The sequence below is a fragment of the Pholcus phalangioides genome, unplaced genomic scaffold (assembly GCF_987345545.1).
Source record: "Pholcus phalangioides strain wild (caught in Gottingen) unplaced genomic scaffold, Ppha-v1.0 ptg000013l_1, whole genome shotgun sequence".
In the NCBI taxonomy this organism is placed as follows: domain Eukaryota; kingdom Metazoa; phylum Arthropoda; class Arachnida; order Araneae; family Pholcidae; genus Pholcus; species Pholcus phalangioides.
Genome location: NW_028301606.1, coordinates 20159157 through 20165156, shown reverse-complemented (window position 1 = coordinate 20165156; position 6000 = coordinate 20159157).

Genomic DNA, 6000 nt, shown 5'->3' with positions numbered 1-6000 from the left:
TTTGTCACCGAAGTTTTTCGATCTTCATATTGTTACTTGTTTCCCTAGAAATTGCACCCTAATGGTATAAAATAATGGTATTATACTTGAGTGGGGGGGGGGGGGAGGGTCTCAAAAGGCGTTCAACTTACCCTGCACCAGTTTTGAGAGTGAAAATAGTGTCACAAAATAAAAAATATAAATTTTTATACGGTCCCCTTGTCCTCTAACTTCCAGTTAGAAAGTTGTTTTGCTCTGTATCTTCTCCTCTGTTCTACACAGAATCTCCTGATGCCAATAGAAAAAATCGCTTCAGCATTTTTTAAACTTAAAAATCGGAGAAAAGTTATGAAAGAACAGCAGAAACTAATGGCCAACGCTCATTTCCCTCATTTATGCTGTCTTTTCCCATCTTTTCCTTCGATTTTTGAATTCGAATATCTGAGCGAATATGGCACTTGGAAACGGATTTTTTTTTTGTTAGCCTCAGGAGAGACAAGGCAACAACTTTCTGATTGGAAGTTAGAAGACAGGGGGACCGTATAAAGATTTAGATTTTTTTTTTTATTTTGTTACACATTGTATTTTCACTCTCAAAACTGGTAGAGGGTAATTTTTGAACATCCATCGAGCATATTTTTAAATTGAAGCTATACCTCTACAACGGATAGTTGGTGAGATAAATGCCGCATTAGCACTTACAGGATACCTGTATATATTTGTAAAGTAGTATTACTTTAATACTTTATTCTATGTGTGATATTTTTGAGGCTATGTATGTCCTCTTTAAAGAGCCCGGTGTTAGCAGTACAATTCAAAAAATAGAGTTTTTAAAATTATTTTTTCGGCTTTCAGTACGTGTCATCAACTATGAAAAAAAGTATCCGCTCGAAAAGAAAAAAAATTTGAGCATTTTTAAGGCAATCCTGGTTATATATATACTATACGAGTATATACCATGGTAAAAGCCCAGACTGGTAAAATCTAGGCTTTACCAAAGTGGAGTTGGTAAAGAAAAAGTCCGATATACTCTTGTAAACGTTTTCATTTCTCGTTTTTAATGAATTAATTAACCATTATGAACTTATTGGTTGCTGACGCTATCAATTCATAAAAGTTAACTAATTGAATTAAAGTTAATACCGTTGAAAGTAAATAAATTTACTACGAGAGAGAAAGTACAGCAAAACACTCTTTTTTTTAATGGTCTATTAAACAATTAAAATAATTAATTAATCGGGAACTAATAAGTTCATGATGGTTAATTGATTCATTAAAAACAGGTTTCATTGTTGGAGTAAATATAAATTTATTAATTAATTAACGGTAATAAATTCTTGCTTAAGTAATGTCGGGAACTAATGCTTTTTCATGGCGGTTAATTAATCCATTTGTTAATTTTTTTAATTAGTTATAATTGTTGATAATTATAATAATTGATCAATTATTAAGTGGCAGCAACTAATAAGTTCATAATGGTTAACCATTAAAAACTGGCTTTGACTGGGTAAAAGTCCGAAATGAAAACGTTAGCAAGCGTATTTCGGGCTTTTACCAACTCTCCTTGGTAGAACCAATGTGTTACTAGTCTTACCGTAACATATACAAGTAGAGTTTGTATATAGCTAAGCTATTATAAGAACTTCCGCAACTACGCAAACCACATGAAACTTTCTGACGATTCTCTGTTATACCGCTCAAAGCAGATAGCGGATATGTATTATTAAAATTTAGTTGATGAGTAACTCTTGTGACAACGCTTTGCGAATATCTAACGATGTTCTTTGTCAATATTTTATCAATTAAAATGTTTAAAAATCCACAATTAAATTAAAACTACATTTCCCGTAATTGTTTTGAGCAGTTTATAACCATTCAAAATTGCGTTGGACCTTAAAGTTCCAACACTAGTAGATGGTTTTTCAGAAAATTATGTTTAATGACGGAAATGAGATTAGACAAGGTATTTCACACGACGGCATTTCATGCATTTGCATTTAGTTAATGCTCGTTAAGACCATTTAATACCTAATAAGCCATACTCAATCTCACGGAAAGTCCTTCATTTAATAAAACTTGTTTCATTTCTGTAATTATTGCTATTCGACCATGCACAGAAAATTATTACTATCATTAGTCCCATAATTCAGTGTTTTAACCTGCTTTTTTGGCCCCCGAACCCTTTTTATTCCTTTCATTCATGAGCAAGACCCTTTCTACTTATTGATTTTCTGAGTAAATCTATAGTGAACGAAAGAAATGTAAGGTCGATCCACAGAGTAAGAATAATATCCTATATAATTTATATCTTTAGTCTATGGGTCGATCATTAGACCTCTGAGTGTTAGTAATTTCCCTCTAGCTGGGCCATTTCAACATTGTGGCACCCTTACAATCCCACAAAGTGATGGTCAAGAGCCCACGTACTAACCTGGAAGTAACAGCTAATATATTAACATGCTTACTCGCGTGAACTATACCAGATCTAATCAAGACGGCCCTGTGGAACCCCCTCCCCAGATGAGCCCATGTATTAGGATGGGCATTGGTATTATAGGCAATTCTCCTGAATTCTGACTAAAAAGAAGTCACATTTTTCACCTATTTTACTCTTAGTGGAACGCCCGTGTGTCACATTTAACTCTTAATAGAAATTAAGAGTTATATAAATGTGATTTTAATCTCTTCTTAGAGATTTTTTTTCTCGCGGTCCACCGATCGTTTAAAAAAAATGGCCGAAAACATTAAAGAAACCCATTAATTCTAGAACTATTGAAAGAGGCCAGGATTACGCTATAAAAGTTTTGTAGAAGCTCTGATAAAACTTTAAAAATTCAATCAATAAGATCACCGGTTGCATTTGCTCGAATGCAACCGATGCGCTTATTGGTTGAATTTTCGAGTTTTATAAAAGATCTTTTATCAAACTTGTGAAATACAACCAATAAGTGCATTTGTTACATTCAAGCGAATGTAACCATTAGGCTTATTGGGGGTTTTTAAAAGATCTTTTATCAAATTTTTATAATCCTGGCCTTATTGAAAGAAATAATTCCAAAACTGATGAAAATTCAGAATTACTGATAGAAATAATTTTTGAAAAAATAATTTCAGAATCAGTGAAAAAAAAATTATATAAATCAATGAAATAATTTCGTAATTTCTGGTAGAAATTATTTCACAATCAATAAAATAATAGTTACATAATCATTGAAAGAAATTATTTCAAGATATATTAAGTAAAACTATTTCAGAATTACTGAAACAATTACAGAATCATTTATATAGTGATTAAAATTAATCTCAGAAATAATAAGTTTAACCAGTAATCAATCACAAAGTTTTCAGAATTAGAAAAAATTTCAGAATAAGTCTTTAATTATTTTTTTTTTCCTATTTAACTCGGTGTGTCTCGGTAATTGTCTTCAATTAGGATGTCATTAAATTATATGAGTTGGTATCCCAGCGGGCTTCATGCGAGGTTGGCCCGCCGTGCCTGAAAGGTTGAAAAGACCCCTGATTTTGAAACTTTATTTCTTCATATCTGAATTTTTTTCGTGGCTCTCTATGGGCCCCTCAGACACCTGTCATGTCCTCCAGAGTATGCAAGGGGACCATCCACGTTGAAAAACAGTCATACTATACTCGTAATTATCATAAATAGTTGCCCCTAAATATTGAAACCATAAAACGTAGCATTATCCTTAAAACAGACAAAAAAAAGGGAAAAAAATCACTCAAAATTTGCAATCAAATTGTTTTTAATATATATATTTTATATATATATTATTACAGCCTAACATACAACATAAGGATATACATATTTGTATACATATAATAAATGGTGGCAATACTTCGTTTGGCAACAAAGGCTTCTCGTCGTTCGATACGATTTTCTTCAGGTTGTTTTACAAACTCGTTTCAATCAGAAAAACTTCGATGTGTAATACATAATACGTACATAATATCAATAATTATCATTTTTTGACAAAAAAAAAAATTATTCTTGTACATTGTTTTGTAAAAATTCACATTAACGTAATCGTATTTCTTTGTTTTTATAATCGATAATAAATTGGTCCTAGCACTTGATTTCTTTTCACCCATAAATTTTAAATTGTAATTTAAAAAAAATTAATACACACGAAAATTAATATGTATATAACGTTGTGATAAAAACAAGTGCGTTTCCATCAACAGCTATCACAGCGTTTATTACCCCGTGTGATTATTTTTAATTTAAAAAATTTGATATATTGCGTGAAAAATTCACTCTATATTAGATAGTTTTCCAATATGACTACAATATCAATGTGTGAAATTTCATTTAGCTAATATTTATTATTCAGTTATTACTTTGAACATTCAAATTATTTAAAAATTATCTATGGCTATTGTAATTTCGAGGTATATGGTAATTTATTTATATAATAATTGCATATGGGTCTCATCCGCGTATGATTTTTGCAATTTTCTTCTAAAATAAAGTCTTGATAATTTCAACGGAGATGATTAAATGTAATGACATTTATGCAAATTAATGTATTCAAATGAAGGTAGTTGAGAATTATCGTTTGATAATTGATGGGATCGATTGAGATTGTCGTTATTGTGCGGATAATATTTATGGGTATTCGTGAATTTTTATGTATGTTATAGATGGGTGTCGATTGATAAGGAATAATAATTAATAATTCGTATGGTTATTTCAAAATTGATAAATTTTTTTAGATCATGTTTAATTCCCGTTAAGTTTGAATAATGAGAAAATTCTCTAAAATTAAGATGATTTTTAATATTTAAAAGATTTTTTTTTTATAATTTAAAAATTAATTCAATATATAAATTAAAAAATTAAATTTATAAATTAAGAATAAATTAGTTTGTAAATTAATTAATTAAATTTATAAATTATTTCGATTCATAAATTAAAAATTATTTCGATTCATAAATTAAAAATTAACTCGATTTATAAATTAGAAATCAATTTAACTGAATTATTACATTTATAAATTGAAAAAATTGACTAAATTATTAAATTAAATTTTTTGAAAAAAAAATTGTTTTTAATAAATTTAAATTTTTTAAATAAATCGATAAATTAAGAAATTTAACCAAATTAATAAATTTGAATTTTCAATTTATAATTGATAAATTTTTTTGTTGCCCATATAATCCTTTAGAATTCCTTTGCTGATATATTAATAACACAGACTTTTTATAATATTACATAACAATATTCAAATAATTGATTAAAATTTTTTCATCGATAACATAAATACTGGAAAAAAACCCCACAAATTATGCGAAGCACATGCGCATATCTCATTTATATTAGATTTAAAATCATTCATACTATAATTTATTCTACCATTATAGAGAATTTTTTCGGAGAAATCGAAAAGCCTTCGATTTTTATTAATATATTTTGATCTACTTCAATATATCCCAAAATTTGATTCATAATAAATTAAGACACTATTAATCAATATTAAATGAATAATACGACGGGGCTCTTGATAATATTAATTCATTTAGTATATACATTGTAGGTAATATTTTGTGCATATTCCAGCTTATCCACAGAAAAAAAAAAAAAAAGCAACGGCATAATCATGGAAAACCGCTGCCATTTTTTTTTTAAATATTTCCAAGTACAATCGAGGTTATTTCAATATAATATTAATTACATTGAAAGTACAAAAATAATTTCATATATGTATTTATTATTCCACACCAGTGCAATGTTTTGTATGATAGAACAATCAATCTACAATAACGTTGTACGAGTAGAGTAAACCTCCCTAAGAGGGTCAACCTCAACCCCGTGGAAAAGTTCGGAGAGGTGGCCCCTTGAAAGAGGTGGGGGGGGGGGGGGAAATTGGCCCTATTGAGAGGTTTCTTTTTCGCTGTGTATTAATTACCCGACATGTTGTTCTTGTGAATACTGGCACGATGCTAAAAAATGCCGCATTTTTGTTTTCCTATACGTTCCATATTTTTTCCAAAAAAAAATGACAA